The 19500-nt window shown below is 46.9% G+C and overlaps 1 protein-coding gene across 1 annotated transcript in view; it reads left to right on the forward strand.

Annotated features, from left to right (window-relative positions):
- Nucleotides 1-754: 754 nt before the first annotated feature.
- LOC132833916 (free fatty acid receptor 2-like) overlaps nucleotides 755-19500 on the forward strand; it is a 31364-nt gene continuing 12618 nt past the window's right edge. The window contains exon 1 of the mRNA XM_060852577.1: nucleotides 755-798. The gene's annotated coding sequence lies outside the window, so the exon portion shown is untranslated. The remainder of the gene's footprint in view (nucleotides 799-19500) is intronic.

Genomic DNA, 19500 nt, shown 5'->3' on the forward strand with positions numbered 1-19500 from the left:
TCTGTGTATGTATCTGTGTGTGTTTATGTGTGCTTGTGTTTGTGTGTATCTGTGTGTGTTTATGTGTGCGTGAGGTTGTGTGTCTCTGTGTATGTATCTGTGTGTGTTTATGTGTGCGTGAGGTTGTGTGTCTCTGTGTATGTATCTGTGTGTCTTTATGTGTGCGTGAGTTTGTGTGTATCTGTGTATGTATCTGTGTGTGTGTTTATGTGTGTGTGAGGTTGTGTGTCTCTGTGTATCTGTGCGTGCCTGTGTGTAACTGCAGCCCAGTGTGTACATGTGCAGAGACTTACACAAATGCACACGTCCTCACACACATATGCTGACACTTGTGCACACACAGACACAGAGACACATACACACACACAGGCACAGAGAAACACCCAGACACGCACACAATGCACTGTCAGTTTTATGCATATCCTGACAGAAAAATAACACACACACTCTCACACAGAGACTCACACACAGACACACACTCTCACACAGATACACGGAGACTCACACACAGACACACACTCTCACACAGATACACGGAGACTCACGCACAGACACATGCTCTCACACAGACACACAGTTCACTCCAGCTATAAGGAAGAGGCAAGCACAGAAATTCCGAGATTGCTTCACAGGTAGTCTTTTGGGAATGCCAGCCTGCCTTAGCAGGGCGAGTCTGCGTGGGGGTGTCGGTGCGGTGGTGGGGTGGGATTTGATCTTACAACCCTGCCTTTGCTGATTCCTGCTGACAGACCTTCCAATCAGACCTGGTGACTGGTCCCAGTTTCTCGAACACTGGAGGTAATCTGTCAACAGTCAATGACATTGATGTGTGGTGCGGTGGTTTGAGGAGCGCAGGTCTGAGTTTATCCACTTTACTGCTCCCTGGACTCTTCTCACTGTCTCTGACTTGTGTAGCAGCAGAATTTGTCTTTACTACTGTTTCTGTTGGTGTTAGTTTGTGTGTGTGGGTGTGTCAATACATGTAGCTAGAATCTGTCAGTGTAGGTATATATGTGTGTGTGTCTGCCTGTGTGTTAGTATCTGTGAGCCAATGAGTGTGCAAATTCATGTGTGTGTGTGTATGCGCAAGTATGTGCATCTGCGTGTGTGACTATCAGAGTGTATGTGATTGTGAGGCATGTTAATGGAGGTGCAGCTCCGTCACACAGAGTTGTGTGTGTATGTGAGAGTGTGTGAATGAGTGTATGTGCGTGTGTATGTACATGTGTGAAAGCTTGTTTGAGTGCATGACTTTGTATGCATGTCTGTATGTTTGTGTGAGAGAATGTGTGTCTGTGTGTGAGAGTCTGTGTCTGAGTGTGTATGTGTGTGAGTGTGTGTCAGTATGTGTGTGAGAGAGTCTGTATGTGTGCATGGTGTGTGAATGTGAGTGTGAGCGTGTGTGCGTTTGTGAGTGTGTGTGTGAGTGCATGTGTATGTGTCTGTGTGTACGTGACTGTGTATGTGTGCATGTGTGTGTGTGTGTGTGAGAATGTGTCTGTGTGAGTATATGTTTGTGTGCATTTGTGCATGTGGGTGAGAGTGTGTATGTGCACATTTGAGTGTGTGACTGTGTGTGTGTCTATGTGTTTGTGTGAGAGTGTGTTTGTGTGTGTATGTGTGAGTTTATGTGTGTGTATCTGTATGTGAGTTTGCATGTGTGTGTATCTGAGGGTGTGTGTCTGTGTGTGTGCATGTGCGAGTGTGTGTGTGTGTATGACTGAGTGTGTCTGTCTGTATGTGCTATATTTTGTGTGTCTGTGCTTGTATCAGAGTGTGTCTGTGTGAGAGTGTGTTACTGCATGAGTCTCTGTGTATGTGTGTGAGAGTGTGTGTGAGTCTGTGTGTGCATGTGTGAGTGTGCATGTGTATGATGCTGCACATGTGTGTGTCATTTTTCTGTCAGGATGTGCATAAAATAGTGCATTGTGTGTATATTCAGTGTCAGCATATGTGTGTGAGAATGTGTGCATTCGTGTGAGTCTGTGCGTGTGTGCATGAACATATATGTGCGAGAGAGTGTCTGTGTGTGTGTGTGAGAATGTGTGTATACATGCACCCTCACACTCACACACACTCTCACACACATACACAGAGACTCACGCAGTAACACACTCTCACACAGACACACTCTCATACAAGCACAGACACACAAAATATTGCACACACAGACAGACACACTCAGTGCATAAGCGGGAGAAAGCAAATCAGTGCATGTGAGAGAGTATGTCTATATATGTAAGAGACACAGAGAGAATAAAAAGACTGTGTGAGAATGAGAGAGTATCTATGTGAGGCAGTGTGTTTGAGAAAGAGAGAGACAGTGCGTGTGAGAGACAGTGTGTATGACATGGAGAGTGGGAATTTGTGTGTGTGTGTCAGAGAGAGAGAATTTAGGAAGCATTTGTCTGAGACAGTGTGTAAGAGAGAAAACATTTGTGAGAGAGATCGATTGTGTGTGTGTTTATGTGAAAAAGATAATGGGTGTTTACATGTAAGTGTGTGTTTGTGACAGACTGTGGGTGTACGTGTCTGTGTGAGAAAAAGAGAGAGAGTATATTTGTGTGAGAGAATGTGACTGAGTATGTGTGTGAGAGAGAGAGATATTGTGTATATGAAAGTGTATGTGAGACAGGGAGTGATTTTGTGTGTGTGTGTGAGAGAGAGAGAAACAGAGTCTGTCTGTGTGTGTGTGTGTCAGAGAGAGTGTGTGTGAGAGAGAGAATGTGTGTGTGTAAGAAAGAGTGCATGAGACAGAGAGAGGCTGTGTATATGAGAGCAAGAGCATCAGTGAGAGTGTGTGTGTGTGTGTGTGCAAAACTGAAGAACAGGAATGGTAGGATTCAGGAACCATGGATGACAAGGAAAATGTGAGCTTAGTAAGGAAGCAAATGATAGATCTAGGCAGCTACAGACTGACAAAGCCCTTGAGAAGTGTAGAGAAATTAGCAAGGAATTTTCTTGTGAAATTAGAAAGGTTAAAAAGGGAGGCTAAAGAAATATCTTCAGCAAAACAGCATCATATATTTGAAGGGAGAGGGTAAGGGGATGTTGAGGTATAGGATGAGTGCGTGAATGCTCTCGAGAATGTCAATATATTGAAGGAGGAAGTTTTGGGTATCCTAAGTGGCATTAAGGCAGACAAGTCCCCAGGGTATCCCAGGGTACTGCGAGTGACAAGGGAGGAAATACCTGGGGCATTAACAGATACCTTCACATCCTCTTTGACCACAGGTGAAGGTCCAGCGAACTGGAGATTAGCCAAAGTCGTTCCCTTGTTTAGGAAAGGAAGCAGGGATATTCCAGGAAATTATAGGCTGGTAAGCCTGGCATCTGTGGTGGGGAAACTCTTGGAGAAGATACTGAGGGACAAGATATGCACGCATTTGGGAAAATAAAATTGACTAGTTAGTGACAGGTAGCATGGTTTTGTACAGGATTGTACCTGATTGAACTTTTTTGAAGAGATGCTAAGGGTTATTGATCAGGGAAAGGCTGTGGTTTATATGGACTTTAGTGAGGCATTTGATAAAGTCCCACATGGGTTGGTACAAAAACTAAAATCACATGGGATTCAGGGTGGGCTGGCTAGATGGATGCAAAACCAGCTTGGTCAGAGAAGACAGGGGGTAGTGGTGACGGAGAACGGTCACTACCAGTGTTCCACAGGGATCAGTCTTAGGTCCTCTGCTGTTTGTAATGCATATAAATTATCTGGAAGAAATGTGGGTGGCCTGATTAGTACGTTTGCAGATGACAGGAAGGTTTGCGGAGTTGCTAATAGTGCCGATGATTGTGAAAAGATAGATTGGTGACTTGGGCACGGAAATGGCAGATGGAATTTAACCAGATAAATGCGAGCTGATGCATTTTGGAGGATCAAATTTAAGTGTGAGTTAATACTGTAAATGGCAGAACCCTTAGGAACATTAGCATACAGCCAGATCTGGGTGTGGAGGTCCATAGTTCCCACAAAGTGGCAACCCAGGTGACCAAGGTGATTGAGAAGGTATTGGATATGCTTGCCTTCATTGGCTGGGACATGGAGTACAAGAGTTGGCCAACCATGTTGCAGCAACATAAGACCCTTGTTAGGCCAATGTAACAACATGGTGGTGAACTCTTCTGTTAATTAAACCAAACACACAGAAACGTTCACTTTTCCTCCTAATCTGTGAAAATATGAGTGACAGAAAACTCCCCAATTGCACTATTTAACAAAAATAATATCAATTTATTCCTTAACTCTAAAAGTGAACATTAAACAACAACTATTCACAACTCTAAGCCCCCCTTTCTCTTAGCTACTTATTACCCACCTCCAACTCTACAACAATATGCTGTTCCAATAAAACACTTATTTAAATCACATCAAATTAACATCAAAACCATACAGTGGCTGTCATCTTTGGTGTCTGGCTTCCAGCTGAAGATCTCCCCTGGTTATCTTTTCTTGTTACTGTGAAGATGATTCATATGAAAAGTTACCTTTCATAGAGAGTGTTTCAATGTCTTGGGTCTCTCTCTCTCTCTCTCTCTCTCTCTCTCTCTTTCTCTCTTTCTGTCGATTTTCAAAGTTCCAGCCTTTTTTTAATATCCCTAACATCAGATTGTCTCATTAGTTCGATGTTGGCAAAACAATAAATTCAAACTCGATTGGGTTTTAGAATCCTGGGGCATAATTTAAACTGATTGGTTAAATTCTAATTGTTGTCAAAACAGCAACCAACTCAAGTGTCTATTTCACAGCCAAATGTTACACATTTTCAATTTTCCAGTATGCTCTGAGATTGTTCTTGTCAGCTCTCAGTGTAGAACAGCAGTCACACTCTCTTAAAGGTACAGTACCCACCTTCAACTTCAGAACAACGTATATTACATTGACAATAACCATGCAAACATGCATGACTACATTCTATTTCAATCCATTTGTCCCTGCCAGGGAACACCTCTGCTTCTCATTCAAGTCTCAACTCTCCTCCTGCCACATACACAACTTTCAAATTGAATGGCTGCAATAATAAAATCCACCTAAACAGTCTAGAATTTTTGTCCTTAAATTTCTCCAAAAACTTTGATGATCAGTACAATATGATTGTCGCAGACATGTTACTGACAACATAAATGTTGGGATGTTGTGATACAAGCTCAAAGTCTCCTTCTCAACTGTCGAATATTTCTGCTGATGAATGTTCAATTTTCTGAAGAAATATCCGAGAGGTCTTCCTATCCTCTTATATTCATGTAAGAGCAGAGCACAGACACCCACATCGCTCCCATCCCTAGTCATCTTGAATGGCTTTGCGTAATTAAGTGTGGCTAATCCTGGGGCAGTGCTAACACAGCTTTCAGGCTGTCAAATGCCTTCTGACAGTCTGCCGTCCACTGAAACATTCTTGCCTGCCTTTCACAAACCAGTGAGTGGAGCAGCTACATTGCTAAACTTCAGTCCAAATTTCCGATTAAACCCACCAAATCCCAGGAATCGTGGTACTGCACTTTTTGTTGATGGTGTGGGAAACTCCCCAATTACCTGATCTTTTGCTTTTGCATTCTGTGGGGCCATTTGTCCGTGTTCGACATCATGGCCCAGGAAGGTGAACCTGGGCTTTGGCAAATTCACTTTTAGCCAGATTTACCACCAAACCTGCCTTCTGAGGTCGGTCAAACAATTTTCACAAATTTTGCGAATGTTCCTTCCATGCGTGACTAAAAATCACCAGGCCATCAATAATTACGACACAGTTGGGTAATGCAGAAAAGACCTGATTGGTTAGTCTTTGAAATGTGGCTGGCAGATTTTTCATGCCAAATGGCATGACTTTAAACTGATTCAGTCCATTTGGCGTTATAAAAGCCAAAATTGTCTCTGCTCTTTCAGTCAACGGTACCGGCCAATATCCTCTGAGCAAGTCCAACTTATAAATATAAGTTGCTTGTCCCACTTTTTCAATGCAGTCTTCCAAATGTGGAATCAGATATGACTCAGACTTCGTAACTGCACTAACTTTGTGATAGTCCACATATAACTATTGGATACCTTTTTGTTTGGCACCATTACTATGAGTGGGCTCCAGTCACTGTAACTGACTTTGATTATGTTGCCCTGGAGCATGTGTTCAATCTTCTTTTGAATCTGTGCCAACTTCAGAGGGTTAAGCCTATAAGGGTGTTGCTTAATTGGAACAGCATTTCCTATATCTGCATCATGAACAATTAGGTTAGTAATACCCAACTTATTTCCATACATCTCCCCATGCGATGTCAATAACTCTTTTAGGTCATTTCAATTTTCCTCTGAAAGGTAACTTAATAGTTTATCCCATTTTTTTACAGCTTCCTCATTGTCCAATATAATTTGAGGAATGTCCAATTCGGACTCCTCTGAACTTGATTCTTCACTCTGTGTTGGAACCAATTACACGTCTCTTTGGCTTTCCTTCACTATCAAAATACCTTTTGAGCATATCCACATGACACACTCTGAGATTTCTTTCTGTCAGGAATCCTTATCAAATAGTTCACCTCACTCAACCTCCTTTTGACTTGATAAGGTCTGCTAAACCTTGCTTTTAAAGGTTCACCTATCACTGGAAGTAACACTAACACTTTATCTCCGTTAGCAAAATTGCAAGTGTTTGAATTCCTGTCCGCCTCCTGTTTCTTTGAATTCTGTGATACTTTCAAATGCAATCCTGCTCTATTTAATCATTCCCTAAAAGCTGAAACATAGTCCAAATACATAATCTCTGAATTTTTGACTCACCAATTTCTCCTTAATCAATTTTAACAGTCTTCTCACTTCATGCCCAAATGGATTGATTTTGGTCGATTCATTTGGTGCGTTTCTGATCGCAAAAAGCACAAACAGAATTCCTTTATCCCAACCATCTCGACTATAAGCCCTCAACATGGTCTTTAATATCTGATGCCATCTTCCCTAGTGCTCCCTGTGATTCCGGATGGTACACAGTAGATTTGAATTGTTTTATTTCTAATCTGTTGATAACTTCCTTGAATAATGTTGATGTAAAATTCGATCATTGATCTGATTGTATCTCTGTGGGTAGTCCATATCTCGTGAAAGATTTGAGTAACTCTTCAACAATCCTTTTAGCTGTGATATTGCAAATTGGAACAACCTCTGGAAATCTTGTCGCCACATCCGTTATTGTTAAAAAATACCGATTCATAATTTTATTTTAGGTAGGGGTCCTAAGCAATCAATTAAGACTCTTGTAAAAGGTGCCTCAAATGCAGGAATAGGTACTAAAGGTGCGAGTTTCATTACCGCCTGTGGTTTTCCAATTACCTGACATGTCTGGCAAAATTTAACTACATCCTTATGCATAGCTCTTATTCCTGATGAAGGGCTTATGCTCGAAACGTCGAATTCTCTATTCCTGAGATGCTGCCTGGCCTGCTGTGCTTTGACCAGCAACACATTTGCAGCTACATCCTTATGCACTCCAGGCCAGTAAAAATGTTTTTGTATTTTAGCTTGCGTTTTGCTGACGCCTAAATGACCTGCGACCGGGAGTTCATGTCCTCCCCGAATATCTCCTTTCTGTGACCCACTGGCAATACGACTTGTTGAAATTCTGCCCATTTCTCATCTGCCTGAAGACATGATGGTCTCCATTTCCTCATTAAGACATCATTGTTAAGATTGGAGCACTCAGAGATACATTCAAATTCTTCTCCTGTGTATGCCTTTTGATATAATTGTTTTCGTTTCTCATCTTTCTGTTGTATCTTGGTTAATTTCTCTGAACTAAAGATGTCTGTTTTGTCATCTATCTGCTCCTTGTTTGTCTCAACTATCTGATCAAATAGGGTCTGCTAATTTCACTTCAATTTCCTTATCTGCACTCTTTGATCTCTCCTTTTCAATTGGTGACTTTGTGACCTCATTACCATCCAGTCAGGAAAAATCCCAGGCTATGCTTCCTGCACTTTGAGTTTCCACTGGCTTTTCAACCACAGTAGGCAGCATGTCTACCTGTGAATCAGTTATATTGTTAGCAAGGACAAATGGTATGCCATGAGCAGAGAGTTTGTCCAGTACGCCTACCATGACTTCTCCACTCTCCTCTGTACACTCTAAACTCACTCGACATAATTGAGCACTTCTTGTCTCCCTGTGAATTCATGTTACTAGCACTTTTTCTGGTAATAGTCCTTCAGAGATACATATATCCTCATGCTCCAACATGAAAGATTGAGAGAATCTTGCATCTCTTATTATGGTAACCTCTTTACCTGCTGTTCTGGTCTATGCGAGTAAACACTACCTTCGCAGGTATATGGTTTAAGATGATCAGGCATTTCCTCCTTAACCAACCTCTGACCAGGTTGTACATTCTGGTGCAGCTTTCTAACCCCCGCTGTGCTTTATTACCACTCCAACAAAATTCACTGGCTTATCCTGTTTTCCTACATCTGGCTCCCCAGTGCTTTTCCTAACTCACTGACACTGAAATTTCATGTGGTCGACTTTATTGCAAACATCGGAGCTTTTTACCTTCTCTTTCCCCTTCAATGGCTTCCTTCCCACCCTGTGGGAAGTTATCCCTATGGTCATCACTGAGATCTACCTTTACCTTTCCACGTGAGGATTGCTGTTTTCACTAATTTCCGTCCCTCACAGATGGAAACGGATGCTGGAAGCCAAATTAGGAGCTAGGGACCACCTCATACCCCTCAGCCCTTCAGCTGCTGATCTTGCCGTTTTAACTCGCTGCTCTTCCACACAAGTTCGCATTTGTGCAAGAAGGGCATTTTTGAACGTCTCCGAAATAATCCTCTCGCTAAGAGTGTCATGGGTTTGCTCGATTTTTAATTCCCTTATCCACCTATCAAAATTACACTGATTGTTCCTTTCAAAGTCAACATAGGTTTGACCAGACACCCTCCATAGATTCTGGAATAGCTGGCTGGGGGCGTCTGGTACAAGTTCGTATGCATTTCAGATGGGTTCCTTCCACACCACGTCTGCCCCAGTACTGGGGTGGGGACAGGTGTGTCTCTGTGTAACACTGGGGTACAGTACTGGTGGGGACAGGTCTGTCACTGTATAACACTGCGGTACAGTACTGGTGGGGACAGGTCTGTCACTGTGTAACACTGGGGTACAGTACTGGTGGGGACAGGTCTGTCACTGTGTAACACTGGGGTACAGTACTGGTGGGGACAGGTCTGTCACTGTATAACACTGGGGTACAGTACTGGTGGGGACAGGTCTATAACAGTGTTACACTGGGGTACAGTACTGGTGAGGACAGGTCTCTCACTGTACAACACTTGAGTCCTGTACTGGTGGGGACAGGTCTGTCACTGTATAACACTGGGGAACAGTACTGTGGTCACAGGTCCGTCCCTGTATAACACTGGGGACCAATACTGGTGGGGACCAGTCCCTCACTGTGTAACAGAAGGGAACAGTACTGTGGGGACAGGTCTGTCACTGTATAACACTGGGGTGCAGTACTGGTGGGGACACTTCTGTCACTGTGTAACACTGGGGTACAGTACTGGTGAGGACCGGTCTGTCACTGTATAACACTGGGGTGCAGTACCGGTGGGGACAGGTCTGTTACTGTATAACACTGGGGTACAGTACTGGTGGAAACAGATCAATCACTATGTAACACTTGGGTACAGTATTGGTAGGGACAGATCTGTCACTGTATAACACTGAGGTGCAGTACTGGTGGGGACAGGTCTGTCACTGTATAACACTGAGGTGCAGTACTGGTGGGGACAGGTCTGTCACTGTATAACACTGGTGTACAGTACTAGTCAGGGAAGGTCTGTTACTGTCTAACACTGGGGTACAGTACTGGTGTGGACAGGTCTGTGACTGTATAACACTGAGGTACAGTACTGGTGGGGACAGGTCTATCACTGTATAAGCCTGGCTTACAGTACTGGTGTGGACAGGTCTGTCACTGCATAATACTGGGGTACAGTACTGGTGGGGACATGTCGATTACTGTATAACACTGGGGTCCAGTGCTGGTGAGGACAGGATGGCTACAGTATCACAAGGGCGTACAATACCGGTGGGGAAGAGGTCTGTCACTGTATAACACTGGAATACAGTACTGGTGGGGACAAGTCTATTACTGTATAACACTGGGGTACAGTACTGGGGGGGACTGGTCTGTCACTGTATAACCGTGCGGTACATTACTGGTGGGGACAGGTCTGCCTCTGGATAACACTGGCGTACAGTACTGGTGGGGACAGGTCTGTCACTGTAAAACACTGGGTGACAGTACTGGTGGGGACAGGTCTGTAACGGCGTAACACTGGGGTACAGTACTGGTGGGGACCGTTCTGTCACTGTATAAGACAGGGGTACAGTACTGGTGGGGATTGGACTGTCACTGTATAACACGGGGGTACAGTACTGGTGGAAACATTTCTGTCACTGTATAACACTGGGGTACAGTACTGTTGGGAACAGGTCTGTCACTGTATAACACTGGGGTGCAGTACAGGTGGGGACCGTTCTGTCACTGTATAAGACAGGGGTACTAAACTGGTGGGGATTGGACTGTCACTGTATAACACGGGGGTACAGTACTGGTGAGGACAGGTCTGTTACTGTATAACACTGGGGTACAGTACTGGTGGGGAGAGGTCTGTCACTGTGTAACACTGGAGTACAGTACTGGTGGGAACATTTCTGTCACTGTATAACACTGGGGTACAGTACTGTTGGGAACAGGTCTGTCACTGTATAACACTGGGGTGCAGTACTGTTGGGAACAGGTCTGTCACTGTATAACACTGGGGTACAGTACTGGTGGGGACAGGTCTGTCACTATGTAACACTGGGGTACAGTACTGGTGGGGACAGGTCTGTCCCTGTAGAACACTTGGGTACAGTACTGGTGGGGACAGGTCTGTTACTGTATAACACTGGGATACAGTACTGGTGGGGAGAGGTCTGTCACTGTGTAACACTGGAGTACAGTACTGGTGGGAACATTTCTGTCACTGTATAACACTGGGGTACAGTACTGTTGGGAACAGGTCTGTCACTGTATAACACTGGGGTACAGTACTGGTGGGGACAGGTCTGTTACTGTATAACACTGGGGTACAGTACTGGTGGGGACAGGTCTGTTACTGTATAACACTGGGGTACAGTACTGGTGGGGACAGGTCTGTTACTGTGCAGAACTTAGGAACAGTACTGGTGGGGACTGGACTGTCACTGTATAACACTGGGGTACAGTACTGGTGGGGACAGGTCTGTTACTGTGCAGAACTTAGGAACAGTACTGGTGGGGACTGGACTGTCACTGTATAACACTGGGGTACAGTACTGGTGGGGACAGGTCTGTTACTGTATAAGACTGATGTACAGTACTGGTGGGGAGAGGTCTGTCACTGCGTAACACTAGGGTGCAGTACTGGTGGGGACAGGTCTGTCACTGTATAACACTGGTGTTCAGTACTAGTCAGGGAAGGTCTGTTACTGTCTAACACTAGGGTGCAGTACTGGTGAGGGGACGGGTCTGTCACTGTATAACACTGAGGTACAGTACTGGTAGGGACAGAGCTGTTAGTGTGTAACACTGGGGTACAGCACTGTTGGGGACAGATCTGTCACTGTGTAACTTTGGGGTACAGTACTGGTGGGGACAGGTCTGTCACTGCATAACATTAGGGTACAGGACTGGTGGGGACAGATCTGTCAGTGTGTAACACTGGCGTACATTACTGGTGGGAACATGTCTATTATTGTATAACACTAGGGTGCAGTACTGGTGAGGACAGGACAGTTAGAGTATCACAAGGGCGTACAATACAGGTGGGGACAGGTCTGTCACTGTATAACACTGGGGTGCAGTACTGGTGTGGATGGGTCTGTCACTGTATAACACTGCGGTACAGTGCTGGTGGGGACAGGTCTGTCACTGTATGACACTGGGGTGCAGTACTGGTGGGGACAGGTCTGTCACTGTATAACACTGCGGTACAGTGCTGGTAGGGACAAGTCTATTACTGTATAACACTGGGGTACAGTACTGGGGGGGACTGGTCTGTCACTGTATAACCGTGCGGTACATTACTGGTGGGGACAGGTCTGCCTCTGGATAACACTGGCGTACAGTACTGGTGGGGACAGGTCTGTCACTGTAAAACACTGGGTGACAGTACTGGTGGGGACAGGTCTGTAACGGCGTAACACTGGGGTACAGTACTGGTGGGGACCGTTCTGTCACTGTATAAGACAGGGGTACAGTACTGGTGGGGATTGGACTGTCACTGTATAACACGGGGGTACAGTACTGGTGGAAACATTTCTGTCACTGTATAACACTGGGGTACAGTACTGTTGGGAACAGGTCTGTCACTGTATAACACTGGGGTGCAGTACAGGTGGGGACCGTTCTGTCACTGTATAAGACAGGGGTACTAAACTGGTGGGGATTGGACTGTCACTGTATAACACGGGGGTACAGTACTGGTGAGGACAGGTCTGTTACTGTATAACACTGGGGTACAGTACTGGTGGGGAGAGGTCTGTCACTGTGTAACACTGGAGTACAGTACTGGTGGGAACATTTCTGTCACTGTATAACACTGGGGTACAGTACTGTTGGGAACAGGTCTGTCACTGTATAACACTGGGGTGCAGTACTGTTGGGAACAGGTCTGTCACTGTATAACACTGGGGTACAGTACTAGTGGGGACATGTCTGTTACTGTATAACGCGGGGAAAGCACTGGTGGAAACAGATCAATCACTATGTAACACTGGGGTACAGTACTGGTGGGGACAGGTCTGTCACTATGTAACACTGGGGTACAGTACTGGTGGGGACAGGTCTGTCCCTGTAGAACACTTGGGTACAGTACTGGTGGGGAGAGGTCTGTTACTGTATAACACTGGGGTACAGTACTGTTGGGAACAGGTCTGTCACTGTATAACACTGGGGTGCAGTACTGTTGGGAACAGGTCTGTCACTGTATAACACTGGGGTACAGTACTAGTGGGGACATGTCTGTTACTGTATAACGCGGGGAAAGCACTGGTGGAAACAGATCAATCACTATGTAACACTGGGGTACAGTACTGGTGGGGACAGGTCTGTCACTATGTAACACTGGGGTACAGTACTGGTGGGGACAGGTCTGTCCCTGTAGAACACTTGGGTACAGTACTGGTGGGGACAGGTCTGTTACTGTATAACACTGGGGTACAGTACTGGTGGGGAGAGGTCTGTCACTGTGTAACACTGGAGTACAGTACTGGTGGGAACATTTCTGTCACTGTATAACACTGGGGTACAGTACTGTTGGGAACAGGTCTGTCACTGTATAACACTGGGGTACAGTACTGGTGGGGACAGGTCTGTTACTGTATAACACTGGGGTACAGTACTGGTGGGGACAGGTCTGTTACTGTATAACACTGGGGTACAGTACTGGTGGGGACAGGTCTGTTACTGTGCAGAACTTAGGAACAGTACTGGTGGGGACTGGACTGTCACTGTATAACACTGGGGTACAGTACTGGTGGGGACAGGTCTGTTACTGTGCAGAACTTAGGAACAGTACTGGTGGGGACTGGACTGTCACTGTATAACACTGGGGTACAGTACTGGTGGGGACAGGTCTGTTACTGTATAAGACTGATGTACAGTACTGGTGGGGAGAGGTCTGTCACTGCGTAACACTAGGGTGCAGTACTGGTGGGGACAGGTCTGTCACTGTATAACACTGGTGTTCAGTACTAGTCAGGGAAGGTCTGTTACTGTCTAACACTAGGGTGCAGTACTGGTGAGGGGACGGGTCTGTCACTGTATAACACTGAGGTACAGTACTGGTAGGGACAGAGCTGTTAGTGTGTAACACTGGGGTACAGCACTGTTGGGGACAGATCTGTCACTGTGTAACTTTGGGGTACAGTACTGGTGGGGACAGGTCTGTCACTGCATAACATTAGGGTACAGGACTGGTGGGGACAGATCTGTCAGTGTGTAACACTGGCGTACATTACTGGTGGGAACATGTCTATTATTGTATAACACTAGGGTGCAGTACTGGTGAGGACAGGACAGTTAGAGTATCACAAGGGCGTACAATACAGGTGGGGACAGGTCTGTCACTGTATAACACTGGGGTGCAGTACTGGTGTGGATGGGTCTGTCACTGTATAACACTGCGGTACAGTGCTGGTGGGGACAGGTCTGTCACTGTATGACACTGGGGTGCAGTACTGGTGGGGACAGGTCTGTCACTGTATAACACTGGTGTACAGTACTAGTCAGGGAAGGTCTGTTACTGTCTAACTCTGGGGTGCAGTACTGGTGTGGATGGGTCTGTCACTGTATAACACTGCGGTACTGCGCTGGTGGGGACAGGTCTGTCAGTGTTTGACACTGGGGTGCAGTACTGGTGGAGACAGAGCTGTCACTGTGTAACTTTGGGGTACAGTACTGGTGGGGACAGGTCTGTCACTGCATAACATTAGGGTACAGGACTGGTGGGGACAGATCTGTCAGTGTGTAACACTGGGGTGCAGTACTGGTGGAGACAGAGCTGTTACTGTGTAACACTGGGGTACCGTACTGTTGGGGACAGATCTGTCACTGTGTAACATTGGGGTACAGTACTGGTGGGGACAGGTCTGTCACTGTATAACATTAGGGTACAGGACTGGTGGGGACAGATCTGTCAGTGTGTAACACTGGGGTGCAGTACTGGTGGAGACAGAGCTGTTACTGTGTAACACTGGGGTACCGTACTGTTGGGGACAGATCTGTCACTGTGTAACATTGGGGTACAGTACTGGTGGGGACAGGTCTGTCACTGCATAACATTAGGGTACAGGACTGGTGGGGACAGATCTGTCAGTGTGTAACACTGGGGTGCAGTACTGGTGGAGACAGAGCTGTTACTGTGTAACACTGGGGTACCGTACTGTTGGGGACAGATCTGTCACTGTGTAACATTGGGGTACAGTACTGGTGGGGACAGGTCTGTCGTTGTATAAGCCTGGCGTACAGTACTGGTGTGGACAGGTCTGTCACTGCATAACACTGGGGTACAGGACTGGTGGGGACAGATCTGTCACTGTGTAACACTGGTGTACAGTACTGGTGGTGACATGTCTATTACTGTATAACACTGGGGTCCAGTACTGGTGAGGACAGGACGGCTACAGTATCACAAGGACGTACAATACTGGTGGGGAAGAGGTCTGTCCCTGTTTAACACTGGGGTACAGTACTGGTGGGTAGAGGTCTGTCCCTGTATAACACTGGGTGACAGTACTGGTGGGGACAGGTTTATTACGGCGTAACACTGGGTACAGTACTGGTGGGGAGAGGTCTGTCATTGTATAACGCTGCGGTACAGTACTGGTGTGGACAGGTCCATCACTGTAAAACACTGGGGTACAGTACTGGTGTGGACAGGTCTGCCATTGTATAACGCTGGGGTGCAGTACAGGTGGGGACAGATCTGTCACTGTATAAGACTGGGGTACTATACTGGTGGGGACTGGACTGTCACTGTATTACACTGGGGTACAGTACTGGTGGGGACAGGTCTGTCACTGTAAAACACTGGGGTACAGTACTGGTGGGGAGAGGTCTGTTACGGCGTAACTCTGGGGAGAGGTCTGTCACGATGTAACACTGGGGTACAGTACTGGTGTGGACAGGTCTGTTACTGTGTAACACTAGGGTGCCGTAATGGTGGGGACAGGTCTGTCACCGGATTACACAGGGATGCAGTAATGGTGGGGAAGAGGTCTGTCACTGTATAACACTGGGGTTCAGTACTGGTGGGGACAGGTCTGTCACTGTATAACAGTGCGGTACATTACTGGTGAGGACAGGTCTGTCACCATGTAACACTGGGGCACAGTACTGGTGGGTAGAGGTCTGTCCCTGTATAACACTGGGGTACAGTACTGGTGGGGAGAGGTCTGTTACGGCGTAACTCTGGGGAGAGGTCTGTCACGATGTAACACTGGGGTACAGTACTGGTGGGGACAGGTCTGTCACTGTATAACACTGGGGCACAGTACTGGTGTGGACAGGTCTGTTACTGTGTAACACTAGGGTGCCGTAATGGTGGGGACAGGTCTGTCACCGGATTACACAGGGATGCAGTAATGGTGGGGAAGAGGTCTGTCACTGTATAACACTGGGGTTCAGTACTGGTGGGGACAGGTCTGTCACTGTATAACACTGGGGTACAGTACTAGTGGGGACACGTCTGTTACTGTATAACACTGGGGTACAGTACTGGTGGGGACAGGTCTGTCATTGTATAACACTGGGGTACAGTACTAGTGGGGACACGTCTGTTACTGTATAACACGGGTAAAGCACTGGTGGAAATAGATCAATTACTGTTACTGTGCAAAACTGGGGAACAGTACAGGTGTGGACAGGTCTGTCACTGTATAACACTGGGGTACAGTACTGGTGTGGACAGGTCTGTCACTGTATAATGCTGCAGTACAGTACTGGTGGGGACAGGTCTGTCACTGTGTAACACTGGGGTACAGTACTGGTGTGGACAGGTCTGTCACTGTATAACACTAGGGTGCAGTAATTGTGGGGACAGGTCTGTCACCGGACTACACAGAGGTGCAGTACCGGTGGGGACACTTCTGTCACTGTATAACACCGATGAGCAGTACTAGTCAGGGAAGGTCTCTTACTGTCAAACACTAGGGTGCAGTACTGGTGTGGACGGGTCTGTCACCGTATAACACTGGTGTACAGTACTGGTGGGGACAGATCTGTCACTGTGTAACTTTGGGGTACAGTACTAATGGGGACAGGTCTGTCACTGCATAACATTGGGGTACAGGACTGGTTGGGACAGATCTGTCAGTGTGTAACACTGGCGTACATTACTGTTGGGAACATGTCTATTATTGTATAACACTAGGGTGCAGTACTGGTGGGGAAGAGGTCTGTCACTGTATAACACTGGAGTACAGTACTGGTGGGGACAGGTCTATTACTGTGTAACACTGGGGTACAGTACTGGTGGGGACGGGTCTGTCACTGTATAACAGTGTGGTACAGTACTGGTGGGGATAGGTCTGTCACTTTGGGTGGCATGTTGGCACAGTGGTTAGCACTGCTGCCTCACAGCGCCAGAGACCCGGGTTCAATTCCCGACTCAGGCGACTGACTGTGTGGAGTTTGCACGTTCTCCCTGTGTCTGCGTGGGTTTCCTCCGGGTGCTCCGGTTTCCTCCCACAGTCCAAAGATGTGCGGGTCAGGTGAATTGGCCATGCTAAATTGCCCGTAGTGTTAGGTAAGGGGTAAATGTAGGGGTAAGGGTGGGTTGCTCTTTGGCGGGTCGGTGTGGACTTGTTGGGCCGAAGGGCCTGTTTCTACACTGTAAGTAATCTAATCTAATTACTGTATAACACTGGGGTGCAGTACTGGTGGGGACAGATCTGTTACGGCGTAACACTGGGGTACAGTACTGGTGGGGACAGGTCTGTCACTGTAACGCTAGAGTGCAGTACCGGTGGGAAGAGGTATAACATTTGGATACAGTACAGGTGGGGAGAGGTTTGTCACTGTATATAACAGTGCGTTACATTACTGGTTAGTGACAGGTCTGTCGCTGTGAAACACTGGGGTACAGTACTGGTGGGGAAGAGGTCTATCACTGTATAATACTGCAGTGCAGTTCTGGTGGGGACAGGTCTGTTACTGTGTAACACTGGGGTGCAGTAATGGTGGGGACAGGTCTGTCACCGGATTACACAGGGATGCAGCACGGGTGGGGACAGTTCTGTCACTGTATAACACTGGTGTTCTGTACTAGTCAGGGAAGGTCTGTTACTGTCTGACACTTGGGTGCAACACTGGTGGGGACAGGTCTGTCACTGTATAACACTGGGGTACAGTACTGGTGGGGACAGATCTGTCCCTGTAGAACACTTGGTACAGTACTGGTGGGGACAGGTCTGTTGCTGTATAACACTGGGATACAGTACTGGTGTGGACAGGACTATCACTGTGTAACACTGCGGTACAGAACTGGTGGGGACAGGTCTGTCACTGTATAACACTGGAGTACAGTACTGGTGGGGACAAGTCTGTCACTGTGCAAAACTGGGGTACAGCACTGGTGGGGACAGGTCTGTCACTATGTAACACTGCGGTACATTACTGGTTAGGTAAAGGTCTGTTGCTGTGAAACACTAGGGTACAGTAGTGATGGGGCAGGACTATCACTGTGTAACACTACGGTACAGTACTGGTGGGGAAGAGGTCTGTCACTGTATAATACTGCGGTGCAGTTCTGGGGGGGGACAGGTCTGTCACTGTATAACACTGGGTTACAGTACTGGTGGGAACTGATCTGTCCCTGTAGAACACTTGGTACAGTACTGGTGTGGACAGGTCTGCCACTGTGTAACACTGCGGTACATTACTGGTTAGGGACAGGTCTGTCGCTGTGGAACACTGGGTTACAGTAGTGATGGGGACAGGTCTGTCACTGTGTAACCCTGCGGTACAGTACTGGTGGGGACAGGTCTGTCACTGTGTAACACTGGGGTACAGTACTGGTGGGGACAGGTCTGTCACTGTGTAACACTGGGGTACAGTACTGGTGGGGACAGGTCTGTCACTGTGTAACACTGGGGTACAGTACTGGTGTGGACAGGACTATCACTGTGTAAAACTGTGGTACAATACTGGTGGGGTCAGGCCTGTGCCTGCATAACACGGTGATACTGTACTGGTGGGAACAGATCTGTCACTGTGTAACACTGGGGGACAGAACTGGTTGGGACAGGTCTGTCACTGTATAACAATGGAGTGCAGTACTGGTGGGGACAGGTCTGTCACTGTATAACACTGGGGTACTATACTGGTGGGGACTGGACTGTCACTGTATAACACTGTGGTACAGTACTGGTGGGGACAGGTCTGTCCCTGTATAACACTGGGGTACTATACTGGTGGGGACTGGACTGTCACTGTATAACACTGGGGTACAGTACTGGTGGGGACAGGTCTGTCACCGGATTACACAGGGATGCAGCACGGGTGGGGACAGTTCTGTCACTGTATAACACTGGTGTTCTGTACTAGTCAGGGAAGGTCTGTTACTGTCTGACACTTGGGTGCAACACTGGTGGGGACAGGTCTGTCACTGTATAACACTGGGGTACAGTACTGGTGGGGACAGATTTGTCCCTGTAGAACACTTGGTACAGTACTGGTGGGGACAGGTCTGTTGCTGTATAACACTGGAGTACAGTACTGGTGGGGACAAGTCTGTCACTGTGCAAAACTGGGGTACAGCACTGGTGTGGACAGGTCTGTCACTGTGTAACACTGGGGTACAGTACTGGTGGGGACAGGTCTGTCACTGTGTAACACTGGGGTACAGTACTGGTGTGGACAGGACTATCACTGTGTAAAACTGTGGTACAGTACTGGTGGGGTCAGGCCTGTGCCTGCATAACACGGTGATACTGTA

The sequence above is a fragment of the Hemiscyllium ocellatum genome, chromosome 38 (genome assembly GCF_020745735.1).
Source record: "Hemiscyllium ocellatum isolate sHemOce1 chromosome 38, sHemOce1.pat.X.cur, whole genome shotgun sequence".
In the NCBI taxonomy this organism is placed as follows: Eukaryota; Metazoa; Chordata; class Chondrichthyes; order Orectolobiformes; family Hemiscylliidae; genus Hemiscyllium; species Hemiscyllium ocellatum.